Source organism: Lepisosteus platostomus, chromosome 5 (assembly GCF_059453375.1).
Source record: "Lepisosteus platostomus isolate fLepPlt1 chromosome 5, fLepPlt1.hap1, whole genome shotgun sequence".
Taxonomy (NCBI): Eukaryota; Metazoa; Chordata; class Actinopteri; order Semionotiformes; family Lepisosteidae; genus Lepisosteus; species Lepisosteus platostomus.
In genome coordinates, this window is record NC_142615.1 from 24,901,609 (window position 1) to 24,913,628 (window position 12,020).

Consider the following 12,020-nt stretch of genomic DNA (forward strand, 5'->3'; position numbering starts at 1 on the left):
TCCATTATTGTCAGTTTACTGGACTTCTGAAGAAACCTATCTACAACGAAGATACAAACTGCACAGTTTAAGGCACATGAAGAGAAATCTGTTTGCTGATTGACTCAAAAAATGTCGATACAAATAATCTGCCAGGCTGATTTACTTGTCCGACCACCTCCCTCCGTCCCCCTTTGCTGTTAGCACAATTCTTTCAGTTTCTTTTCTTGTATTTTCCTTGCTATTTTAGTGTTCCCCATGTATAGATGGATCCACAACCGAAACCGTTTTCACCCTGTGTTTCTGCAGCGTCAGTCTGTATGAGGAGCACGACTTGCACAGCTCCAGTGGCGCAATCGGTCAGCGCGCGGTACTTATACAGTAGTGCACAGCGGAGTCATGCCGAGGTTGTGAGTTCAAGCCTCACCTAGTGTCTTTAGCTACTGAAAGCAACTGTTTTTCCTTTGAAGCCCATGCATGCTGACGCAGCTCCCTACTTAAATTACCATCAGCTGTGTATCTCCAGCTGACCTGTACACAAATATATGAGAGAGGTCTACTGAGACGAGAGGAGCACTGAAGACTTGAAAAAGCTCTCGCATTAGACTCTGTGTTTTTGTTGTTCCCCAGATTTGTTTTTAATGTTCTTTTTCTTTTGAAATTGTTGCGTTTGTTTTTTTTTTTCGTAGTTGTTAGACAACGACCGGGATTTACCTAGGTTCCTGGAAGACTTCTTGTTTTGTGTTTGTTGTTTTTTCGGGTTACAACAATTGTTTTTTTCTATTGATAGGACCCCTCGCATTACTATGGGAGTAGTTAACATTAGTTCTTACATTGTACAGTACCTGAAATTACCACATAAACTACTACTCTGTTTCCTTTATTTTGACAGGCACAAGTGAAGTTTGTTTTTCCTTGCTGCTGATTGGTAGCTACAATGGGTCAATTGCAATAAACTTATATTCAATAAACTCCGCTGAAATTTGTCAGCAACTCTGTACTAAACCTGTTCTCAATTGCAACAAACCTAAAATAACAGCTGCTGCCCGTTAGATGTTACTGCATTAGTAGTCTAGCTTAAACCACCTCTTCATAGGTTTTAAGCAACTCAGTAGCGGACTAAGCAGAACAATTGATCACATTAGAACTGTCTTGAATGTAATGGAAATAATGTACTCATTAAGTAACAAGGTTATGCACCACTTGCTTGAAAATTATTATTATATTTAACTAAAATTGCTTTCCAGACACCACAAATATTCACAATGAATGTTATCATTACACGTAAAGTGTTAAATAAATAAAAGTGTTATTTATTAATAATTAACTTCCATGTATATCTTTATTAGTAGCTGTATTACAAGTAATGCATATACAGTCTTTATTATAGTTAGTTTTCAGTTATCCTGGGGAGGGAAGAGAATGGAAATTAAGGAAATAAAAAGTTAAAGGGCTTTTAAGTCTTCAATGTGTTCTGTCATAGCTGTGTGTTGTCATATCTGGGTGTTAATTTAGTATATTTGTTGTATTATTTATTGTGATTTGACACTAAACTTGTGTTTCTCAGGAGAAAGCAGTAATATTTTTTTTTTAGTTTTTTGAGGGTACAGAAAATTGTATTGTACGGCCAAATGTAAGGTTACATTAAGAATTCCTTATTGTTACCTTTTGCAACATTATTTATTTAAGACAGTTCTTCAGAATAGTGTCCCTTACGTATCTGTGACTGTGGTCCAACAATAACGGTGCTGAAATAGCCGGAATGTGTGGGAAGAAGATGGAGATGGAACAGGAGGCTTATTCAGTCGATAGAAAGGTTGTGTAGGACTGAACACACTACGGTTATGGTACTGGGTTTAAGAGCATTACGATCCTACAGTCTCCTGATCCGTAATCAGATGCGTTATCCAATGCACCACTGGCCCTTGTACCGCATTCCTCAAGTGCACCACTGTGAGCTTGCGCCGCTACAATAATAAATTGCCCCAGTCCAAATTTTCTCAATTAGGTGCACGCTTTCTATGTGTATTTAGTTAAACAGTCTTTCATTTTGTCTGTTTTAAAAATTGCATCTCTTTAAAACAGACAAACGAGTTTATGTGTCGCGCTGAAATTCACACATGAGGGAATTCAAACGAAAGAAATCACAGAAAAGATATCGCGCTTAAAAAGAAATCCAGAGTGGAGATGCTGGTGATAGAAAACGATGCATGAGATGCTTTACCTCTGAACTAAACTCGGCTCTTTAATTGTGTTAGGAAGAGTGAATAGCCAACAGTGTACATTTTAAAAATCAAAGCAAGACAATGAGACACGAAGAGAATTCGGAACACGAGCCTCTCCTTCATTGTTTAATGAGCTTTTAATGAACGCCTAAGTGAAAGACAAATTCACTATTTTCACTTTGTGATTAAAAAACACTTTTATCACATGTTAAGCACTCCTGATGGTGTCGAATAGTTCTCTTTTCTACTCTCATCATTTGAGGATCCCCAGCTAAAATATCTTTTTAAACTACAACAAAATTGCAATATTTTGAATACTATTTAAGTTTACATAGTCACATTCCCGTTATATTGACTTAGGCGCTCAACTATTAACTTCTTGTAGTTTGACTTGTGCCAAAAGTTTGAAATCTCTGCAACTATCAGGATGCTTAAGGATATCCAAAGAAACCCCATCACATTTAGGGGAGACGGTGTTGAGGTCGGATTAATTTGAAATGCGTCTCTGGGGACTTTTGATTTACCAACGTTATGTTTAACTGAAGGATACGCTGACTGACTGTGCCATAGAAACTAACGCACATCACCTTTCTTCTACATTCACAGGTTTTTGGCTAAAGACAAAAAAATCTTTTTCGTTTCCTTGCCAGCTGGCACTAATTCCTCTGCACTGACAAAACAGATGAGTATTTTATCTTTTGCAATTTGTATGGATTTTTTAAAAAACAAGTTGCTCCAAAAATTAAATGAACACTTCCATTAAATTTAATGTAGAAGCATGTTGCTGTCCATAATGATAAACTGTGTGGCAAGACAGGCACCACTGGGACTCAACCCCAGGATCTCCTGTTTACTAGGCAGGTGCTTTAACCAACTAAGCCACAGCATTCTCGCATCCTAGTGTTAATCCTGCATCAGCAGGGTCAGCTTGTCGGCATGCCCGTCTCCATTTGGTGGTTTGAGCTGACGTTGCCATGACGTTGCCATTAAATGCGACCGAGAATACTCCAACCAGTGAACTAAGCCTTGGCATCAGATATCCCTTTTACAGCCACTTGGACACATCTCAATTGCTCTGAGACACCTGCATTCAGTGTGCGCTGAGCCTGCTCGCTGAGCAAAGTGACAAGAAATGGCTTATGTCAAAGGAGTTCAATATGCTTTTTATGTTCAATGGGCTGTCCACTACAGCTAACACTGAAGCGCAGCACAGGCTCTGTGGTTTGACATCTCACAAGGTAAATGTTGAAATTGTAGGTGGAAGTGGAAAATTACCCTCGAGTATGGGGAAAGAGGCCAACTCATGTCCGGAAGGGGCTAAAGTGTGTATGGAGGTGGCCTAGTGGTTAAAGCACTCTTCTCTTAGTACATGATACTCTGCACAAGTAGGTTTGAACCCCATCCTCGTCGAGGAAGGGCTTTGACACATTTTGACCTTTTTAAACTTGGTGTGCTTTCATTTTGTTTGTTCGCTCCTATACTGTAACAGTAATATTTCTAGATGTGCATGAACATGGTAGGCTGACAGCAGGAACATGTGGCCCACAAGCAGTGACAATATCAGAGGTGTCTGCAGTGTGTTGGTTTGTGAGCAACAATAAAATAACTTGACGTGGAAGCAGGTGTGCCTGCATTAACACAGCTCCATCGAGCGGAAAAAGCAACACAAGAACAGACTTAAATTCAACAGCAAGTTTCTGTAGCTGAAAACAGAAACTACTCCACGTGATGATCGAACTCACAACCTCGACATAACTCCGCTTTAAAAGCACCCCAACCTGACCAATTGCACTACTGGAGCGACACAGCACAGTAGCACATTTTCCTTAGTGCACTGAAACAGTGCTTCTTCCCTAGCCTACCAGCTTCAAGACTTTTTTAAATCGATCGAAGATTCATTGGAAAACGTTTGTCGATGGATCAGGTGGGAATCACACCCGGATTCACTGCTTTCAAGGCAGCTTTGTTCATCATTATACCCAGGACTGGCGCCAGGTGAATGATCTGTAGGGGGGCATCTGAAATCCTGAGGGGGGCAGTGATATTTTGGTTTAAACGGAGCCGTTGCAACCATCCAAGTGAATTCTTGCAAGCATGCCACTGATTAGTATTTCATGTCAGAAGATAACAACAAGCAATCTGGTATTTAGCGATGAAGAACAGTTACACGTTCATCAGAACTCACGTGATTATTTTTGCCTGGAGCATCAACCATATGTGTTCATTTTTGCAACAACATCAACAGTAACGAGGTTCTGAATCATTAAGAAATCATTGTAAAACCAACAGAAAGTACAAACATCTATAACTACAGTCCTAGTTATATAACAATTGTAAGTATAAGGATAAACTACTGCAAGGCAGTGGTCCACCTGAGCAAATAAGGTCGTAATAATGTTGACACCCCAAAACATAGACACTATGTAACGTGCTGTTCTTGGACAGATAGCCCTCCTGCACATCAAACAGTCTGATGTAGCAACTGTGAATTCGGGGTTAGTGTAGTTATCTGACCATTGACAAAGTACAACTATTTTTTTATGGCACAAGTTAAGTAAGTGAAAGTGTTCAAAAACTTTTTATCCAAACCTTTTATCCAAAACTGAGGGGGGTGGGACTGTTCAGTTGAGGGGGCGATTTTGGCATGCCAGTAACATTTTCACAAAACGTTCAAGAGTTACGAAAACACTTACTTTGTGTATAAAGTACATTGTGTACACACTGTAAGTTCAGAACGCGAGAAATACTGCTCAATATGGGATCCTGTCCAGGAATATCAGGGCTGTAAGGGGGTCAGATCTATAGATGTAGTAAACACATTAGTGGAGACAGTGTGTCTGCTCTCTGTGTGAGAGCCAGACAGGAAAAATAATCTGTGGTCTGGGAAGAAGAGACCCTCGTTGGAAGAGCGGCGCTTCTCACAGGAGAGAATGAAAAAAAAATATATTTTTCAGGGACGCTGATTTTTCTCCTTGGGGGAATTAAAAGCACTTATGGGGAGTGACCTCATGGTGCAATGGTAGTGCATCTGATACCACATCAAAAGGTTGTGTGTTCAAATCATGTTGAGATTAGCTGATGTATGTTCAGGTTCAGCTGGTGCCGAACCCAGAAATTAGACCATGCAGTTTGGTTTTATCTGTACACCACATAGATAATCTAAATGAAATAACAGAGCAGTACAGGACACGCATTCAGGAAATTACACAGCAAGTCATTTTGAACATGACAAGAGAAAAGGCACACTGCACATCCGTGAAACATCACGTCCGACTTTAGAGACAGTTACATCACAGAATGGAAGTTTTTGGCCCCTTTTTCATTACAGGTTCAAACTAACCTGAAAGTTACAGAGTTTTAGGTCACTTTTGTATTAAAAAGTGTCTGAAGCCTGTAAATATAATTTGCCCTTTTTTAAATTGTGGATGAAATCCAATCCCATGTACCAAGACCTTACAGTATATTCATGTTAATTAAAATGACTAACGCTAGCCTGATTTAAAAACACACTGCTGCTGATTTTTTCCGAAGCACAGTTGACCTTTCTGAGCCAATTGATGAAGCTCACCCAGTGAATACTATAGCATAAGGTGGAGGAAAGTGCAACTTTGTAACTATCACAACCACAGGAACAACTGCAAGAAGCAGAATCAATTTCCCATCGAATGGTGTTGTTGTCTGAGGTACACGATGTGAACGTGTGCAGAGAATCCCACAATCTCTTCAAAACTTGGACAAAGTATTTCTGATGGAGCGCTGTGCGCAAAGATTGAATAAGCTTTGCTCCTGCCGATGATTCTGCTTTAAAAAGCACAGCATTCAAGTTTCACAGACAAATGCACCATGCCTACAGAACCAATTTTAAAAACAATTGCGGTACACTACAATTCACACTGACTCAAAAGTGATCACGGCAGATGTTGTTCCCTGCATAATGCTGAAGGGACCAAAGAGCATTGCTGTTGGGAACACAAAATGAGGCTTTTTTATGCCTTGATGTTAAGCTGACAAAATCTATCTTGAAACACCTAGTTCAGTCTCTCGACAGACTGTCAAGCAAAGCTTTTACCCATTGAACTCGCAATAGAAGGAAGGTCTTAACCCACCAACACTTAGCTGCGGCAAGATTCAAACCTAACCCAGCGAAGAAAATGGAGCACAAACCCAGCACTTAGACCACCCAGCCACACTCCCAACACCTTACTCTTTTGGAGAACGTCGGGTGGGTTCAGCTCTTGTTGTGCGACGCGTGGAAATGACTGCATCTTCGTTTTCCGAGATGTTTCCTATCACATCTTTGTCAGCTCTGAATATAGTGCTTCTTTGGAGCAGGCTTCAGACCTTTTATTTTATTTATAAAGGAGGGCGCATTCAGAAACATGTAATTCCTGTTTTAGAAATGTTTTGGGCGGTGTGTTTTATGTAACGCACAAACAGTATTCTGATTGTATTCTGTAGACCTCTGTAGCAATCATACTGGATGTGACTGGGATTCTGAAATGTTTCTTGAAAAGGTATCCAGGGCTGCTTGAATCTATAATAAAAAAGTGACCTGAAACTTCCTACCTTCCAATCACTGATGTCGCTCTCCCTATACCTGTACGTGATGTTTTCCAGATGTGCAGTGTGCCTTTACTCCTGTATTAAAAACGACCTCCGTTGTCGGTCAGAGTTGAAGGAGAACTAACTGCACAGAAAAGTATGTAACGATAAAATGTTACTACACTTCAGAATGTCCCTATAAATCCCTGCTCACACACGTCGGTGTGGGGAGCGGGCAGGTAGAGAGCTTTTACAGATGCTCATGATGTTTCTCACGGGGTGTTACCTGCGGTAGTATCTCTCTCTGCGCCTTTGGAAAGAAAAGAGCGGCTCCAGTGCAAGGTAAGGTCAGAACAGCCGGTCTTCTTGTCTTACAAAACAAGAAATTTATATCAACAGGGAAATTGAACAATACAGAAATCAGCGCAGTATAAAATAGGAAGCAATCAAACAAAATGCTCAGCAAAAATCGTAGTTGAGTAAATTGGTGTAAAAAAAAATATTTGTAAGCAAAGGAGAGCCCGCGCTGCGCGTGAAACACATCAATCGTTCAGCATTTCTGAAACGTTTAATTGAATTGACAAAGAAATCCTCTCCTTAAACTTCAAAAAGGATTATTTGTTGAGCCAGCAACGTACAGGTGTTTAAAGTTGTGGATAACATTTGGCAGGTTTGGCGCCGTGGCTTAGCTGGTTAAGACGCCTCACTAAAAACCAGGAGACCCTGGGTGCGAATCCCACCGGTATCTATTCGTAGACAACAGGCCACTCATTGTCAATATTTATGGAGCTTAATTTAAAGACAATGGGAGAAGCATGAGTTACAGCTTTCTGTAGCTGTTTTGTAGAGTTATGGCTACAACGGAGAGTGCGTTGGACTTTTGGGCCTTGATAGAATGAAGTCATTCAAAGGTTGTGGGTTTGAGTCCCACCAAAATCACGGATCATTTTGATTCAACCTTTCGAAATCCTCTAGGGATTGGTGTTGATCAAGTCAAATAAGGGATTTCTTAAGAGTCCACAGTTGAAAATGAACCAGCAGCCACAAGAAAGAAATTAGCACTGGACTGTGATCACATTACTCCTGTCCTGGAGTCCTTGCACTGGCTTCCTGTCAACTTCAAAATCCTCATTCTCACCTATAAGACTCTCGATGGCTTGGCACCTCAATACCTGTCTGGGTTATCGCCCTACTCCCCACCTCATAACCTTCGCTCTTCTAATTGTGATTTCCTATCTGTCCCCCAGTCCATCTACACTCTATGGGTGACAGGGCCTTCTCCTGTTTTGCCCCAAAGCTCTGGATCTTTAACCCCAAGAATATCAGAGAGTCACCTTCTCTAAGCTCCTTCAAATCCAGACTCAGAACCCTCTTATTTAGAAGAGCCTTTAATAAACTATTCTTTACCCCTCTGTTCCTACTGTATTTAATACCACCATCTATTGTCTCCTCTAACTGTGTATTCTCATGCTGCTTATCTTGTGTATTTTTTTAACTTTATTGTTGTCATTCTGTAAAGCTCTTTGAAAAGCCACCTTTAAAGGCGCTATATAATGTAAAGATTATTATTATTATTAATAATGAACAGTGCATTTAACACTGAGCACATGCGGTCCTTCTTTGCAAAGGATTGCAAAGGTTGGGAATTAGCTTTTCACTCGTGTTGTTGAAGACCGTATCCTGGCTTTGTTGCAGGAAATGTCTGGATGCCATCACTGGATCAAGGAGAGGATCAGGGTTTTGGGAAGTCTTTTTGATGCCTGACACTGTGTGTTTCCTGGTTGTAACGGGTGTCATTCTGGACCTAAACAACAGAGAACACCGTTGAAATCGCTGAACTGCCTAGTGGACACTTTGTCGCCTTCTTCTGACCTGTATTTAATGCGATTCTCTGAAAACGTGGCACGTTATACAGATGCAGCCATTCAAAGTGCGCTGTACAGACACGTACCGGAGTAAATTGTCTACGGCGTCGCACATCGTGACGCGCGATGAAGCAAAATACTGCAGTACGTGATTGGTTGACTGACAGGGGCACTCGTGGTCCGTTGGTCGGTTGTAGAAAGATTTACAGTAAATGTCTTTACTGTGCACGTTTAAGTATTGAATATTTATATGGAATTTTACCACTGAAGGGAAATCTTAGTACCTGAGCATAAAAAGAATAGGAGCATACTGTAACGCGTGTGAAGGCCATAAACGATATTAATTTTGGAACTTAAACATACAGTATATGGCTGGTCTCGGTACTTTAAAGAAAACATACACACCAGTGTTCCATTTCTCCCTAAACATTTTAAGCATCGAAGTCTTTAACTAACGTCATACCGGAATCAACAAGCATACTTTTAGAATTTGATTAAAAGGGAATATAATATGGAATCGCGTATCTTAAGAAATTAATAACGATATATTCATGTACCGCAACACAAGAATATTATACGCTGTACATTGTCTGTTGATAATGTTTCTGTAGTGCTTTTTCAGCACTTTGCGTGTGACCTTGCTGGTGGCACTGTGGGTTAGGTTCCTGACTCCTTGTCTGTGATCAAGTCCTGCTGGAGCCATGACTTTTTTTTTAACGAACATTTCTTTGAAAAAATGAAACGTTTCCCTGAGTCAGAGATTAAATAAAACCTCACTCGCACCAAACAAATTTATATTTCTAAATATCACAACATGATCGAATTTAAGTCATTTTAATAACAATGAATAGTCACCTAGGCGTTACAATATAAACATTTATATTGATTTAAATCGCGTTTTGAAGGAACCCTTCTTTCGTTGGAAGACAATGAACATATTCTAGCCCTAAATGAATTAATAGCAAACATGGTTTACATAAAAGACATTTTTCCAAGAAAGTTTGGCCTTTGTCACAAATGAAACCACTAAAGACATAAATAAAGAAATCTTAAGATTTTTAAAATACATGACTTTGCTAAAATTTATTTAAAAATAAAAACGATTACAAACGCCAGCAGAGAGAGAGAACAGAGGAGGGATGTTGGGTTTGCATAAGGGGTGGGGCTATGGAAATGAGGTCTATTTGGGAATGTGGAGTTAATGTTCTGGCTGTTTGTGAATTATCGTTGTTGAGTATGGAGTGTTGAGGCAAAATGCAATTTAGCGCTTTCTGGCAAGAGGAAACCCCCAAATTAATAATGTAACATGCTATTGTTTGTGCATGAACATAGTTACTGTATTCTGTTATTTCTTTAGATACGCGATTCTATGTTATTTTTTAATCCCTGGCGGGACTGGGAGTCCATAAGAATCAAGTAATAGGTTTCATTGCGCTTTGACAGATTGTCTTTAAATCAATTGATGATTTAAAGGTTGACAGTAAATGTTTATATTGTAATGCATACTGTACAGCCTCTAAAGATATTAGATATTAAGAGAGAGCATCTGCATTTATAACTTAGTTTTTAAAATTAGTCAAGCAATATGAAGCATCTCTTTTTACTTTAAAGTCCCTTAGTTATAATTGAGCACAGCTTTCTCACCACTTAGATTAGAGAGAGAGAGCGTAAAACCTGGGTGTAACAGCTGTTCCTTTTTCTGATCACTCGCTCTCTGGATACACGTCTCACCTGTCCTGTTCTTTGTTTTCCTAATTTGTTGATTATGCCGGCTGCGATCCACTCCTCCCCTCACACCTAAAGAAGACTATTTTAAATTTCTTTGTGCGGTCCATTGTGCAATTAACCCTTGTATGTGCTGTCCTTAAGGTGATATCACATAAAGGTGATATGTAAAATAATGTTTTTTATTATTGTTATAGAGAAACATGATCAGATTTTCCCCCGTTCAGAAAAAAATATCTAAAGTATACTAGTTTGTCACTAGTATACTTTTAATACAGTCTGTGCTCTTGAGGATACTTGTGATATTTCGAGCTCTGTTGAATGATAAGTTTAAATAATTTTCGTAGTTTCGTATGAAACTCTGTTAAAAGCAAGGGAGGTTTTATGTCCGTTACAGTAAAAGAAAATGCCTGACAAAGTAGGGCTTGGACAGATTCCAAGTGCATTTATGCAATTTACGTTGCATTGTGCTGCTGTAATACAGTTTAAAATAATTAGAAGTCTAAACAGTATCAGCTTTATTTACGGGTGGCAATTTAAAAAAAGTCAAAAACCGCACTCAAAATGCAATTTAGAGCTTTCTGGCAAGAGGAGACACCCAAATTAATAATGTAACATGCCACTGTTTGTGCATGAACAAGGTTATACTGCTATTTCCTTAGATATGCGATGCTTGTCTGTGCTGGCTGTGCCACTTTTAAAGGTGATATATAAAATCAAAGCTTTAACAGACTTTGATTTTAGTCTGAGTTCTTGTGTCTGTCCTATCTGAACCCGAAAGTATTACAATATGTATCTTTATAGCAGGTGGTGTACAGCTTTTTAGTATAGATTACACTTTTCTAAAATGTATTTAAAAAATAAAAACGATTACAATCTAATCTTTCCACATTTGATCCCAAGATCCCAAGAAAAATAAATCTAAACGGGGAGAAAGCTATGCTGAAAATGTATTAAGATACTTAGAAGACAAAAATATCAATTTATGTTGCATTTGTCTGATTGTGATTAAAAAAACACATATTTAAACCTGCGTTTGCGATTTAAATCAAAATGCGATTTAAATCAATCTAAATGTTTATATTGTAACACCTAGGTGACTATTCATTGTTATTAAAATGACTTAAATTCGATCATGTTGTGATATTTAGAAATATAAATTTGTTTGGTGCGAGTGAGGTTTTATTTAATCTCTGACTCAGGAAAACGTTTCATTTTTTCAAACAAATATTTGTTAAAAAAAAAGTCATGGCTCCAGCAGGATTTGATCACAGACAATGTGATATACAGTAGGAATCAAGAACCTAACCCACTGCACCACCAGCAAGGTCACATGGAAAGTGCTGAAAAAGCACTACAGAAACATTATCAACAATGTACAGCATGTACTATTCTTGTGTTGCGGTACATGAATATAATTATATCGTTATTAATTTCTTTAGATACTCGATTCCATATTATATTCCCTTTTAATCAAATTCTAAAAGTATGCTTGTTGACTCCGGTATGACGTTAGTTAAAGACTTCGATGCTTAAAATGTTTAGGGAGAAATGGAATACTGGTGTGTATGTTTTCTTTAAAGTACCGAGACCAGCCATATACTGTAGGTTTAAGTTCCAAAATTAATATTGTTTATGGCCTTCACACACGTTACAGTATGCTCCTATTCTTTTTATGCTCAGG